This window comes from Natrix helvetica (genome assembly GCF_964273705.1).
Source record: "Natrix helvetica genome assembly, chromosome: 3".
NCBI classification, from domain to species: domain Eukaryota; kingdom Metazoa; phylum Chordata; class Lepidosauria; order Squamata; family Natricidae; genus Natrix; species Natrix helvetica.
This window is the reverse complement of record NC_138549.1, coordinates 48,961,787-48,976,421: the sequence shown is the minus strand read 5'-3', so window position 1 is coordinate 48,976,421 and position 14,635 is coordinate 48,961,787.

The window sequence follows — 14,635 nt, the reverse complement described above, 5'->3', positions numbered from 1 at the left end:
TTCTACCTCCTACAGTTATACAATAACAGAACAAAGAGAAGATTTAAACCATCTGCTACCAAGATTAGCTGTCATAACCCCTTTTTTATTCTATTTTAATCCTGTTTGCATAAAATTTCACATTTGGCACTCACATGCTCATTTGATGTTTTCCCCAAAGGGATCAAATGAAACTACCTACAATAAACTCTTAATAGATCTAAAAAGGTTTTAAAAATAGGGTTGTATTCTGAGAGTGGGTGGACAGAAAACTAGCATGGATCAGAAGAAAGGAAAATAGACATATATTGTTTATAAAAAGTACCTTTTTGGTGCTTTTGGAGAAAAATCTGTAAGAGAGATTTAAAAGTTCATTTGATCTACTCAAGTAGGACACAAGGGTAATTCTTTATGATGGGTTTGGAGAGCTAGGTCAAGCATATGTGGATATGTTCAGTTTTTTATGGGCAAGACCCTGATATAGAGGAAACAACACATATTTATAACCAGTACAAGGCAATATAAATTTAAAGATTTGTTTGTATTTTTTAAACTTAATTTATTACAGATGAAATTGGAAGGTCTTTTGGGATTTAAATAAATTTTGCAACTGGTGTAGATGGCAAAAAAAAAAAATAGTGATTTGGGGCAGCCATCATGAACTGAAGTAAATAAAAGGGAAATTATTTCACAGACCAACAGAAGCCAGACTTCTCTGCATCTAATTACACATATTGCCTGCAGTGGTAGCACCTTTATTATTTATGATATAACTATAAAGAACAATGAACTGGAAAAGAACAAACTAGCCCAGGAGGCAACGTTGAAAACACACAGTTCATAAACCATACAGGATATTTAACCTTGTGGTAATTATCTCCAATAAGAATTGCAATAAGGAATAAAAGGACTCCTTATACACAGCAAATAACAAACTTTGATAGCTAGTTGTTAAATTAAAAGAAATTATCTAAATCCCAAACTTCAGCAGATAAACAGTATACATCAATACAAATAATAAAGGGCTACAAATTGAAATTGTTATTGTATGTGTAAACATGTTTTCCTACTCTGTGTCATACTTACTCTGATCCAGAGGTGGGTTGCTGCCGGTTCTGACTGTTTCAGGAGAACTGGTAGTTCCAATCACTGTCTGGGCACACACCCCTGCCCCGATGCTACCCCATCCTATATATCTCACTCTCTGGCTCACTTACCCCACCCATACAGCTCAACTGATGTCCTCAGCTCGCCCGCTTTACTCACTGCAGCTGCCCAAGAAGGTTTGCTGGAAGCCGCGCACATGAAATCGCTGTGTGTTTGAAGCCATACACTCACATTTTCAGTTCTGCACTAGGTGAACTGTTTGTTAAATTATGTGATCCCTGTGCTGTGATCCCTCTAATACACCAATAAAAAGTATATGAATATCCTTTTCCAATATCCTTCTGGTTTACGATAGCAGTTTGTGGATTGTTTTGCATTGTAAAATTGTATTAGTAAAACATTGCACTTGGTTTTTTTTTTTTATTTAGTGAGCTTTATACATTACTTTGAATGTTTTAATCTTTTCTGTGGAAAAAAGGTAAAATATAACAGCAATATAAAATAAAATAATAACACAAAATAATAACAAAGAAACTAAAGGCCACAAAGGACAAAATATCTACCCACAAGTCTGTGTCGCAATTCTAGCTTTTCCCAGATCTTCTCCAACATTTAACCCTAAGCTTGAAACTAGAATATGGTTGTCATTTAAGACTAAATCTTTCTACATTTGTATTATTAACATTTCTTGTTTTTAGAACAGTGCATACAAGGATGAGAAACATCTCTGCCTCTAGATGCAAAGACTCAAATTAATGAAAAATAATAAACACATGTTGCAGCATCCTGATGTAACAACCTCTTCTATATGTCTTGTGATGTCACATGCATACCCCAAAGTAAAGTAGAGTAAAGCTAATGATGTGGCAGTCCAACACTGCTTCTGATATTCTAATGAAAGCAGGGGAATCCTGGAAACATCAGATTTCCAGGTTCAATTTTACATAGCATTAATAGTGAAATGTATCAATTTTAATCAATCAAAATCTGGAAAGTTATAAACTGTTCACCTTACCTTATAACTATTTTTGCCTTTTGTGCATAAATATGATGCTACTCATATGCTAAACTCTTATGTAGAGTGTATTATATAGAGTAAATTAGGTCTAGTGAAAAGTATGATAGTATCATATAAAATGATCTCTTTTGACCTTTGTTAAAAATGTATTGCGTGATTTAATTCTACCAATTCAAATCTCTGCATCACATCTAATGAGAAATAAATTTATTCAATCCAAAGGGGTTTAAAAATCTGTAGCAGTAAAATAGCAATTTATATTCTATTAAATAAGAATTCTGCCTATTTCAAAGACAATACTAAAATATGGGGGACAGAAAAAAATGCTTCATAAGGCAACACTTTCAAAAAGTCATCAAAAATATACAAAGTTTTGGTGGTATTACATGGTAACTAACAAAATTCCAGGCAAGATCATGAAAAATTGTAGTATTTTCATGAAGGAAGGCCTTTGATGAGAAATTTTTGTTATTTTGAAAATTTGCAGTTTAGAATGCTGTGAACAGATACAGAAATTCCACATTGCTTAATTATGCAGGACTATATGACTTTACTGATTTTTTAAAAAACCTGCAATAGTCTATATGATCTCCAAGCATGTGTGCAATTTCAGCGTATGATTCTGTGTATCTTGTAATCCTTATATTTAATTTGAGAGGTATGCTCTATTTGAACATGAGGAGTACCATGTAGGAGATCTTCTTGATAATAAGGGGTTTTAAATTCCTTTTGCATTTAGCATTGGTGCAGAAGATATGCAGTTCAAAAAAAGATAATAGATATACAGTAATTCATACTAATTCATTGAAGCCTATAATTCCTATAATCCATAGTTAGCATTCAAAATGTGTGCAATTACAAAAGTAAAGTTTCCAAGGCTATATTGAATTAATGTCAAAATTAATCATGATCTGGGGAATGAGGGAATATTTTCAGCTATTGGAGGCGGGGATTATCTGCCTCTGTTGAGCTGGTTACATTCTCAGAAACTACAATCTGCAGTCTTTTTTTAACCTTGAAACCTGACCAGTGGCAGGACCATGAAGAAGGTGCGTGGTAAGATGAGAAAGAGTAGTTTTGTTTTTCTTTGATATTCAGTCTAGATAGGAATGTAAAATGCTACATTATTCTTGGAATCAGAAAAGTTTAAGTTTGATTTGTGATGGCTCAATTACCCTTGAGCTAGATGCTTCCTGGAATAAAGATTGCCTGCAGTTTTTTTTTTAAATTAAAGTATATACATAAATGGAAAAAGAATGAAATAATGGGTAAGGTTAAAAAAAACAGTACTAGGAGGTAGTGCAGGGGTGGGTTTCAATTTTTTTTATTATCTATTCTGTGGGCATGACCTATTTTGTGGGCATGGCTTGGTGGTCATATGACTGGGTGGTCATAGCCAACTTGATGACACTCACCAGAAGAAGTCATGGATTGGGTAAAATGTGGTGAAGCTCACTTAACAACACTCTTGCTTAGCAACCAAAATGTTGGGCTCAATTGTAGTCATAAGTCAAGGACTATCTCTGCCTTCCTCTGCATGGCAGCCTTGTCCTAGTAAACTCCTTCTCCTTTCTGGCAATTTTCCTCTCTGTTAGAGGCACCAAAATAATCCAGACAATGTAAGGTTTCCTGTTGCAGCAGGGGGTTGGACTAGATCAGGGGTGGCGAACACGCGGCTCGCGAGCCGCATGCGGCTCGGGGCCAAAATAAATGAGGCTCTTTGCCTCTTACCATTATTTAGTATACTGTGGCTCGGCTCTGAGCTGGTGGAGCGGAGGCAAGCGTCGTCGCGTACTTCCGGGTTTAGCTCAACAGCGCCCTCTGCTGCGCCCAAAAAAATCATGCTTCAAAGTCTAGCACAGTTGCTGCAGGATTCCGGTGAGGTCCTAATGATTGCTCAAATTAATAATAATGGTTGCATATTGAAGCTCTGGGTTCAGGAGCAGCAGAGTTTTAAATAGGAGAAAACATTTAATTGAATTTCCATGGTTAGTATATTTCCCAAAATTCTACGAGTGTTTTTCTCACAGCCTGTAATTGTAATAGATATCAAAGATAATCCAAACTCATATATATATTATAATACATATATTAGGTTAAAGGAAGATAATATTAGGACCAGGCTTTACCCATGTATAGGTTGTACTCGATTTACAATCACAATCTCGTCACTGAGCAAAGCAGTCATTAAGCGAGATATGTGACTGATTTGTTTAATGACTGCAAGTGTGGCATTCCTGGTTGTGGTCATCAAGTAATCTTGTAGGTTGTTAGGTGGACAGAGATTCCACTTATTTATGGATTTAAAAGTTATACAGCAGCTCTAATGGGTTTATAAAAATTTATAACAAAAAACACCTGACTGAGCATGTTATATTATGTGTTTAATATATTATTGTTAAAATTATATGCTTTTGTGTGAGTGTTTGTCTGTTTTGGCAGGTCACTGCGTGGTGTGGCTCTCTGACTCTCACAGTTTAAAATTTTGGCTCTTTTTGTCGAACTTGTTCGCCACCCCTGGACTAGATGATCTCTGAGTAGCCTTCTAGTCCTAAATTGCTGTGCTGTTTTTCTTTCTTTCTTTCTTTCTTTTCTTTCTTTCTCCTTTCCCTCTGTGGGAAGCAACCAACCCCCCCCCCCATAAAATATTACTCCCAGAAAGGCTCATTCCACATTCCTGCCAGATAGAAATAATGAGATAATGAGCCTATAGAAAGTTTGGCTCCATTCACAAGCAGGGAATGATCCAAACCCTTTTAGAAACACAAAATCTATATTGCACGAACCCTAAAACTTCAAAAACATAGAACCATGTAAGAATCCTACCTTTTATCCAGCTTGTTGTTCTGTTGACCCAGAAACAAACTGCTGAATGTCACTTTGCAAACTTCCTTTTGAGCAGCTTTTCAATTTAAAGTTTGCAGCATTAAGTCTTGTGGACGTCAACTCCCAGAATTCCATAGTCAGGCATGCTCAATTCCGATTTAAAGCGATAGCATTTGTTTTTCTCCTTTGTTGAGTCCTGGATAAAAAGTGAGTTTCCTTCTTTCTTTTTCTTTCTCTTTCTTTCTCCCTTCTCTTCTCTTCCCTTCCCTTCCCTCCCTCTCTCCCTCTCTCTCCTTTTCTCCCCCTTAATTTTTAAAACCTCTTTTCTCTTGCCTGAACCGGCAGGGAAAAAGGGCTTTAAAAAAAAAGCTTCTGATGAAGATTTGGGGCATGGCCAAGCCACCATTACTACCAGTCCCGTCTGCCAGATTTTCACTATCTCTTCTGGCGTACCGGACCATACTGGGAGGAACCCACCTCTGAGGTAGTGCATCATCATCTTGAAAGATGTGATCAAGAGTAGGATCCTGAATAGAGCAGGATGATGGATAATATCCAGGTATTGAAAATATATGCATACCTGAAACAGGTTCACTAATAAAATTTCTGACTTCCCCATTATATAAAAGTTACTACAGCAATATGTCTTCTTTCCCTTCTCCGCATCATCTTCCTCCTTCCTTCCTCTTTTACCACTTTCATTGTCAAGGGATATACAAAGCCCTTGCTTTTATGGCTGCCTCAACCATTGTTAATTAATGTTGTTGTATTGTGTCTTGATGTTGTCTCTCCATCTTCTGGGTCTATATTTGTATATATTTAAATATTACAATTAACAATATGTAATATTTTTAAATAATTACTGATAACTTCATTCTTGTTAAATGCTTGTTAAATAAGATTTAGCTTCTTTTTCTTCTTGTTGTTAGTTGCGAAGTCATGTCTGACCCTTTGCAACCCCATGGACAATGTTCCTCCAGGCCTTCCTGTCCTCTACCATCCTCTGGAGTCCATTTAAGCTTACGCCTACCGCTTCAGTGACTCCTTCCAGCCACCTCATTCTCTGTCGTCCCTTTCTTCTTTTGCCCTCAATCTTTCCCAGTATTAGACTCTTCTCCAGTGAGTCCTTCCTTCTCATTAAGTGGCTGAAGTACTTGAATTTCATCTTCAGGATCTGGCCTTCTAAAGAGCAGTCATGGTTGATCTCCTCTAGGACTGAACAGTTTGATTGCCCTGCAGTCCAAGGGACTCGCAGGAGTCTTCTCCAGCACCATAGTTCAAAGGCCTTAATTCTTTGGCGCTCAACCTTTCTTATGGTCCAACTTTCACAGCCATATATTGCAACTGGATAGCTTCTTATCACATTTAAAAAATATTTCGAATTTGTATTTTTTAAGTGTTTAAAGATATATTACATACAATTTGGATCTTGATTTTGCAAAATGGTCAATGTTCCAAAATGAAAACTACTTGCCAAGGTCCACCCTGAATAAACAGTTATGACTAAGTTACAACTTGTTAAAAATATGTAGTGGAACAGAAATGTTAACAAAGTGTTTATAAAATATGTTGTTCATATCTTGAAGTGCTAGAGATTTTTATAGTATTACTGAGGTGTTCAGAGCTGTAATACTTTGGCAATTTTCCATTCTTTTTTCATTTTGGGCGTGTGATAATATCCACTTTTCAGCAATTATTATTGCCTTTAAAACATTGTTTGGGGCTGATCTAATAAAATAGTACCTTTTTTTAAAGGATTACCATCTCTTTGGGTTTCAGAAAGGAGAGAATCAGTTAGCATATTTACCTGAAAGAATCATGCACTAGAAAAACCTGGCTCAATCGCAATCGTAATTTTCCCATTCCTCCAAACTGTTTTTTAAATTGTCCTTAAATATTAATTTTTTGGGTTTTTACAATTGGGGTATTTTAAAGCTGATTTTTAACTGTCTATTGATGTAATTTGTTTCCTCCTCCGTGTATGTATGTGTGTTGTGTATGTATGTACGTTTGGTGTTGTTATATATTTTTTATGTTTTATGCTCCATTGTACGCCGCCCCGAGTCCCACTTGGAAAGGGAGCGGCTAATAAATCCAAATTTATTATTATTATTATTATTATTATTTGTAGGAAATAAAAGAAAGTTTGACTTTGGAATTTGAGGATTAGACTTTATTTGACTAGAGAAATATTGTGGGTTGTTAAACATATGGCTATGATTTATTTAGAATTAGGTTTTTATTTGTCACATTAAAATTAAACTAAGATGATATGATTATCGGTTTTTCAAATATTGGTTATTAATATTTTAAACATTTTCAGGTATTGATATTATTTACTTAGAGGTTGTTGTATTTTCTCTGTTCTGAAAAAAGTCAAAGGTCACTTTTTCTTTATATTTATTTTATGCATTTTTGACACCTTTTAACTTCTCCCTTTTATTCCCTTCCCCCTTTTCCCTTTGTTAATTTGTATTTCATTGGATTTTTTAATTTAATAAAGCTATATATAAAATAGAATAACCTATGGTGTAGCATTAAGGACATGATTGAAGAGGAAAAACAGTTAGCAGGAGCCAAAATTCAGCTATAAGTATCATTCCTTTACATTTTATGGGGAAGATGGGACTTCTGGATACAGTTACTAATCAATTGGGATATTATCTTTCCTCCCAAAACCTCAAAACAAAAACATCTTGACCTTGCAGTCTTTAAAATAAATTGTACTCCAACTATTTTTTTGTAGCAATGAAATTCACACCAGCTGATGAGTTATTGACAATGTGACAAACATTTCATTGTCATAAGACTCAGCATGTCTGGAACCTGAAGTGCAAGTCCCCATCCCAAACTTCAAGCTATACCAGGGTGATTCCCACACAGCCTCATTGATCAAGTCTAATGAGTTATTATTCCTTTACAATAGTTAACATTGCCAACATGCAGCAACATGCAGGAAAGCCATACAGCTGGTTCAAGTAAGAGAAACCCCAGCTGTTACCTAAATTGTACATCTTTTGGTACACAAATTGGTCGTGTTAGTATGTTATAAAACAGAACGGCTTAGTTTTAAAATACTGGAAATGATCATCATTAAATTCAAAGCTTTCCCTAGGCCAGGGGTGTCAAACTCTATTTCATTGAGGGCCACATCAGGATTGTGTTTGACCTAGAGGGGACAGGTGTGTGGAGCCAAGATGGGCATGGGGGAGGTGTGTGTGGCCAGCTCAACACGACTCTTGTCAGGAGTGCCTGTGGTGGTCTGAGTGGGACTAGGGGAATCCATTGTCTCCAGTGGAGGAAAACAAGACCAGGGAGAAGGTCAAACCCTTGTCCTCTAGAGGAGCCTTGCTGCCCTCTCAGGTCACACAAGGACCCCTGGATGGTGCTGTAGGCTGTCCAGAGCCCAATGCAGTGGAGGGCAACTGCCCAGCCCTCAAGCTCCCAGGGAACAGACCCCACAGCCCAAAACTTCCTTGAGATTGCTGCTGCTGTGCTTACTCTCCTTGGCCAGGTTGCGCATGGTGTGTGTGGAAAGGCAAAGTGTATGGTCAGAGAGCGGCCCACTCCCTCTCCACACAAGGAGCCCCAGCTTTGTAAGCAAACATCCTCAGCAATAGGATGGGACACCAGGAGAGGTCAGGAGGAGGAGACAAAGGCTAGCAAAAGGGCAGCAGGGCTGATGATGGTGTCAAATACTAAGGCAGGACTTCCTTCCTTCCTTCCTTTTCTTCTTTTTCCTTCCCTCTTCATTCTCCTCTCTTCTTCCTTCCATCTTCCCATCTTTTTCTTTTTCTTTCCTCTTTCCCTTTGTCCTTTCCTCTCCTTCTTGGATGCTCAAATGCAAAAGGAGAAACATTTCTCCTTTTATTTTTGTTTTGTTAGCCTTCTTCCAGTGAAAACGGAGCTCGGGGGGGGGGCACAAGCAGTAGCATTCTCATAGTATAGCATTCTCATAGTTTGAAACCTGAATTCCTGATGTAGCTGAGTTCTTTCATTTTTATGTTGGTTGTCCTCCAATTTTTTCTTCCATCTTTCATAGCCGTGATGGCGAACCTATGGCACGTGTGCCATAGGTAGCATGCAGAGCCCTCTCTGTGGGCATGTGAGCCATTGTCCTAATTCAGCTCCACCGCGCATATGTGCGCGCCTCCCACCAGCCAGCTGGTCATCGGGTCTCTGTCGCGCATGTGGGGGGCACATGTGGGCAGACGCATGTGCACGCACAGGGGGTGGGCACAGGCAGGGAAACATGGACATGTGCGCATGTGTGGGGGAGTGGGGTGCGTGCATATGCATTGCATTTTGGGGTTTGGACACACACACGCACATTCGCACGCGCTTGCACACACTTTGGGCACTTGGTTCCGAAAAGGTTAGCCATCATTGTTTCATGGCATTAGTACATACTCCAGAGAGCTAGCTTTGCATAACATATTGGAAATATGATAATTTGATCCTGATCATTTATGCCTCACGTGAGGATTTACGGTTGGTTGGTTTGATAATCTAACCAATTAATTTCTAGCATTCTCAGAAATCTCCTCCAATAACAAAGTGTCCAGGCTATTTGTATCCTACTTCATATTTCTTCAAAGTCCATTGGATGATTTAGGCTTATGAAACTTCCAATGAACTGTTCTGAATTACAATGATAACTGTATACTTATTACCTAGGCAGAAAGCCATTTCCTTTTCAAAAGCAAATAAATGGACCCAGAAGGTCCTTTCCAGAATTAATCAGACAATATCTTGTGAAGTCATCCAAACTTAAATCAGATGTTACTAAAATAAATTGATTTATGAAGATTTTCTCAATGACAAAATATATTTGAATGCAGTTGAATGCATTGTGACCATGTTGTCACAATGCACATTTTTTAATTGATTTAAAAGGGTGTGGCCCCTTTTTTAAAAGTATACTTAAATAGTGTGGTTTGGAAATAAGCCAGGATAAATGTATTTCAAGCTCCTCTTGTTCTGCCACATCCAAGGAAACTGAAAACACCTGCTTTCTGATAAATATTACCTTTGATTTATTGTTACATCTAAGAAACAGAGAAGGCGGTAAGTTGAATGCTTTTTAATTTGCATTTCAATATGAGCATAACCAATTTATATATCTCAAATGCATATGGAAATGTGCTGATATGGCCTATTTTAAAGAATTTGCATATACTTTACAATACATAAACACATACTCAAAAAGGCACTGGAAATACCTCAGCGAAACAGACAGAAAAACCGTGGGCTCTGAAGGCCTCACATAAATTCTGGCTGACAAACCAAATGCCGGGGATCTTCGGATCAGAACTTTCCTGAAGGGAAAGTGAAGAAGGAGCTGCATCTCTTAGACCCAGAGGAACGTAACTGGTTCCTTGCAGGTCAGAGATTAGCTCTCTGAATTGGCGTCTGGGGAGGCAGCATTGTAAAATGGCCGCTACAAAGCTGAAGCGTCTGGACTAAACACTGAGCAGGAGCGGTGTTTGGAAGGAATGTTGAGACCTGGTAAGAAGATTTAAATAACCAATTGACACAAACCGGAATTTGGAAAAGGCAAAGAATCTTGTGAGTAGAAATAAATTTGCCAGAGGGAAGAACAAAGAAAGCGAAGCGTTTAAGGAGGGTTTGAATTAGCACAGACTGATTGATCTGGCTGAGGAAGAAAAGAAGAATGTCTTCCCGCCCCTTTTTTCCCTTCACTTTAACTAAACTGGAATATTGGAGCTGGATCAGAATTGGGAAATAAGAAGAAACTGTGGAACTTAAATTATAATTAACTGTAACTTTTGAACTGGACACTATGGAAAGTTGGGAATTTGAAGAGATATGTGAGATTATAAAAAATATGCACGAATCATTAAAATTAAAATTAAATAGAATTTTGAAGTTAGAAATTAAGGAGAAACAAGAAACAAGGGAAGAAGGGAAAGGTAGTGAAACTACAGAAAAAGCAATAGAAAATAAAAAACAGACAAAAGATTTCATTGGGTTTGACAGTGGCACAGGAAAAATGGAAAAGGGGGGATATGTCCCAACAAAGAAAGGGAAAGGGATTATAGAAGAAAGGAAAAGAAATGGCCAGACAGGCATAGAGAAGAAAGAGAAGAAAGAAAGCAGTAATAAGAGAAAAGAGGAAGAGAAGACATGGAGACAGAGAATAAGTTGAATGATGCAGCACTGGGTGATAGAAAAGCCAGAGAAGGAAGAATATATACTCAGTAGAAAGAAAAAATGGGAGCTTAGAGTTTGGGATAAAAGGCTCATTAGGAAGAAATGGAAAAGATAAGGTGAAAAAAAAGTGAAGATTGACAGGAGAGAGGAAGAAGGGAAGCGTAGACATACATACATATATAATTAATATGAATGACTAGCTAATTGGATGTTTAGAAATTACTATGTGGATAATATAAATAAGTGGTTTGTGATTTATCTTTTTTACATGATAGTTAAACTGAGTTGCTAATTGATTGGATATGATAATGAAAAGATAATCAAATATAAGTCAAAATATTTGGAATATGGATACATATAGAACTTCTAAGAAGATGAATATAAGTGAGGTGCATATTGTTTGTTATGTGATATAACAGAATTGTAATAAGCATTGAATAGCAAGGATTGTAATTAAAAGATAATTAAATGTAATCTAAGTAAAGATAAGGAAAAATGGAGGGGGAACTTGAAATATAATGGAAAATTATTGAGATTATAAGGAGAGAACAAAAAACTTGGGACGTGTAATGATGTATAACTATACAATATTATGATGAGAATAGCTGGAAACTGTAACCGGGTCCACACTTCAACCCAAAAATAAGTTGGGGGGAGGATTAAAAATATAATTGCTATATATGTATACTTTTTTTAAAAAAGGAGGATATATGTTAAAATTATTAATATGAAAGATGTTTATTGAAATGAAATTACTAATACCATCAACATTAAATGGAATCCGCTCAGATGCTGAAATACACCATGCAAATGAGATGAAGAGTGTGGAACAGAGGAGAGAGGCAAGAGGAAGAAGAGAGGGTGAGAAGAGAGGGTAGAGGGGGAAGAGGAGGAGAGAAAGAAGGAGGAGAAAGAGGAGAGATGAGGAGAGAGGGAGAAAAAGCAATGATTAGGATATTAATATTGTGTACGGAAAGCAGAAGAACCAATGATAGTTTTTTGGGGTTGATGGTAAGATGAATTGACATAATATTGAATAAAATAAAATAGTGTTGGTTATGTAATGGTATACATGTGGTTATCTGTATGAAAATAAAAAAAATAAACTTTTCATTAAAAAAGGCACATTTATCAAGGGACAATCTGGCCAAAACTATATTATTTCATAGTACACTTCAGTTTCAGGGGCTGGGAGTGGACGGCCGTTGTATTGCTTTGCTTCTTTCCTCTAGGGCTGGTTTCAGATGGTGTTGATATGGGAGTGGGAGGTCCAGCCCATAGCCCTTGCTTTGCTGAGTGCCTCAGCTTGACACTATCCCCACACCTGTTTAATTTCTATGCAACCACTGGGTAAAGTTATACAGTAGCACAAGCTGAGGAATTATTAGTATGCTGATGATACTCAGGTCTATATCACGTCCTAGCCAATCAAATAATGCTATGGAGGCTCTGTTTTAGTATTGTGTTTCCCATAATATAAGACCTCGTCTTATAAGCACTAGGGTTTATTTTGGGGAACATGATTTCAGAATTATCAGCCCAGCTAGGCACCCCACCCTCCTGGCATGGGCGCAAAAGGCAGTGAGCGGGGGGGGGGGGACATTGTCCGGCAGCAACTGCAGCCCACTGGGCCCTTGGTTGGTGCACACTGGGGCTCTGCAGCTCACACAGAGGTGAGTTGATTACCTGTTCAAGCAGCAGGCGGCGGCAGAGGCGCACAGGGAGACACGAGATCTGGATATGCTGCATGGCTGTGGAAAAGGTAAGAGATGGTGGGATGGAACAGGAGGCCAGCCATGGGAGGCTCATCTTCACATTTTTCAGCTTGCCTGTCGCCTGCACAGAGCATCAGGATCGCCTGACTTCCCTCGTGCCTCAGCATCTGTCTGCTGCCCTGTGCTGCCGCATGAAGACCAGCCTCCCACAGCCGGCTGCCTGCTCCAGCCCACTGTCTCTCAGTTTTCCTGCGGCCTACGCAACGCATCTGGATTGTGTGCCTCCCCTCATCTCTGCCTGCTGCATGGACAGGTAAACAACTCACCTGCACTGCGCAGGCTGTGGCTGCTGCTGGACACAGATGGCCCCTGCATGCTCACTGCCTCCTGTGCTGGTCACACCCATCCTTCATTAGGACTTATTTTATATTTGGCGCACAAGTAAAAAAACTGGGCTAGGCCTTATTTTTGGGGTAAGTCTTATTTTCAGGGAAACACGGTATGTAGTGTCTCTGATATATTTGATGGGGAAAGCAAGCTAAGCAGCTTCCTGGTTCTAGGAACGTATATCTCTTGTTTGTCCTTGATTCTCTTATTCCAAACCAAACCAGGGCATAATATGGGTGTCTCCTGGGATTTACAGCTCCTGTATGAGGAATAAATAGCAGCAGTGGCGAGAGGGCTTTTGCATGACTTTATGTTGAGTGTCAATTGAATCTTTTTCTGAACTAGGCTTTTTTTCTTTTACAGTCATCCATGCCTTAATTACCTTCTGAGTAGACTGTTCTATTGTCCCCATAACAAACTCACAATACCAAGCACACTGCCAACTAACAGATCCCATGTCCACCAAGTTAACCGGGCAAGACTGTCCCGCAGAGCCTCCATAGGATCTGTATAGTTAAAATCCAACTGAGTCAACTTGAACAAGCCACCAGCTGGCTAGCTGTGAATTTAATGATACCTCCCCCTCCCCACCCCCACCCCGCCTTTTACACTAAGTTTTGCTGTTCTTATCACCACAAGATAATGCTTAAGAAAGGCAACCTGTATTTGGTTGGATTCCTGCTTTATTTTTCTCCAGCAACACTCCAAATATCTCTTTAGCTGCTCCTTCTTCTGGAATTCCTCTGAATATCTAATTTTTCTGATTTAATCTAATAAAGTATAGGTTTTTTTCAACCACAATTTCTTTTATTCTTAATAAAATATTAAACTCAGTGTTGACAAACCAAGGAAGAGAAAGTTTGTTTCTCCTATCTGACGTTGCTTTACAAGATAAAAAAAGGAGGAAGAAGAGAAAAGCAGCATGTTTTAGCTTATTCATTTCTTGAATAATTTATTGTTTAGCCTTAGTTATGAAATGAAAGTATAAAAGAGCATATGTAAAGATAAATGCAGGAGAGAGAGAGAGAGAGAGAGAGAGAGAGAGAGAGAGAGAGAGAGAGAGAGAGAACAAAGTATGCATACGTATTCAAAAATCCTTAGGCAGCTAACCTTTTCCTGCCAACTTGTGATATCAATAGACAAAATTTGAGCTACAAATTAGCTTGGCTTTTAATCTCTAGGACTTGTTATTTGATCAACGGTTGTAATTCATAAACCTTACAACTATGTAGAAAAAAAATCTATCATACAGGATGTAAGTTAAAATGTTTGTCTACATTGTTCAATTACATTATTTATCTGGTTTACATACACATTCTTTGGATGATATGAATTTTTACTGAAGATAATGAACTTCCCCAAATTCATTCCCAGAGAAAATTGCATTCGCCTCTGTACTGTTTACTTGCAGAACAATTTTAGGATTACC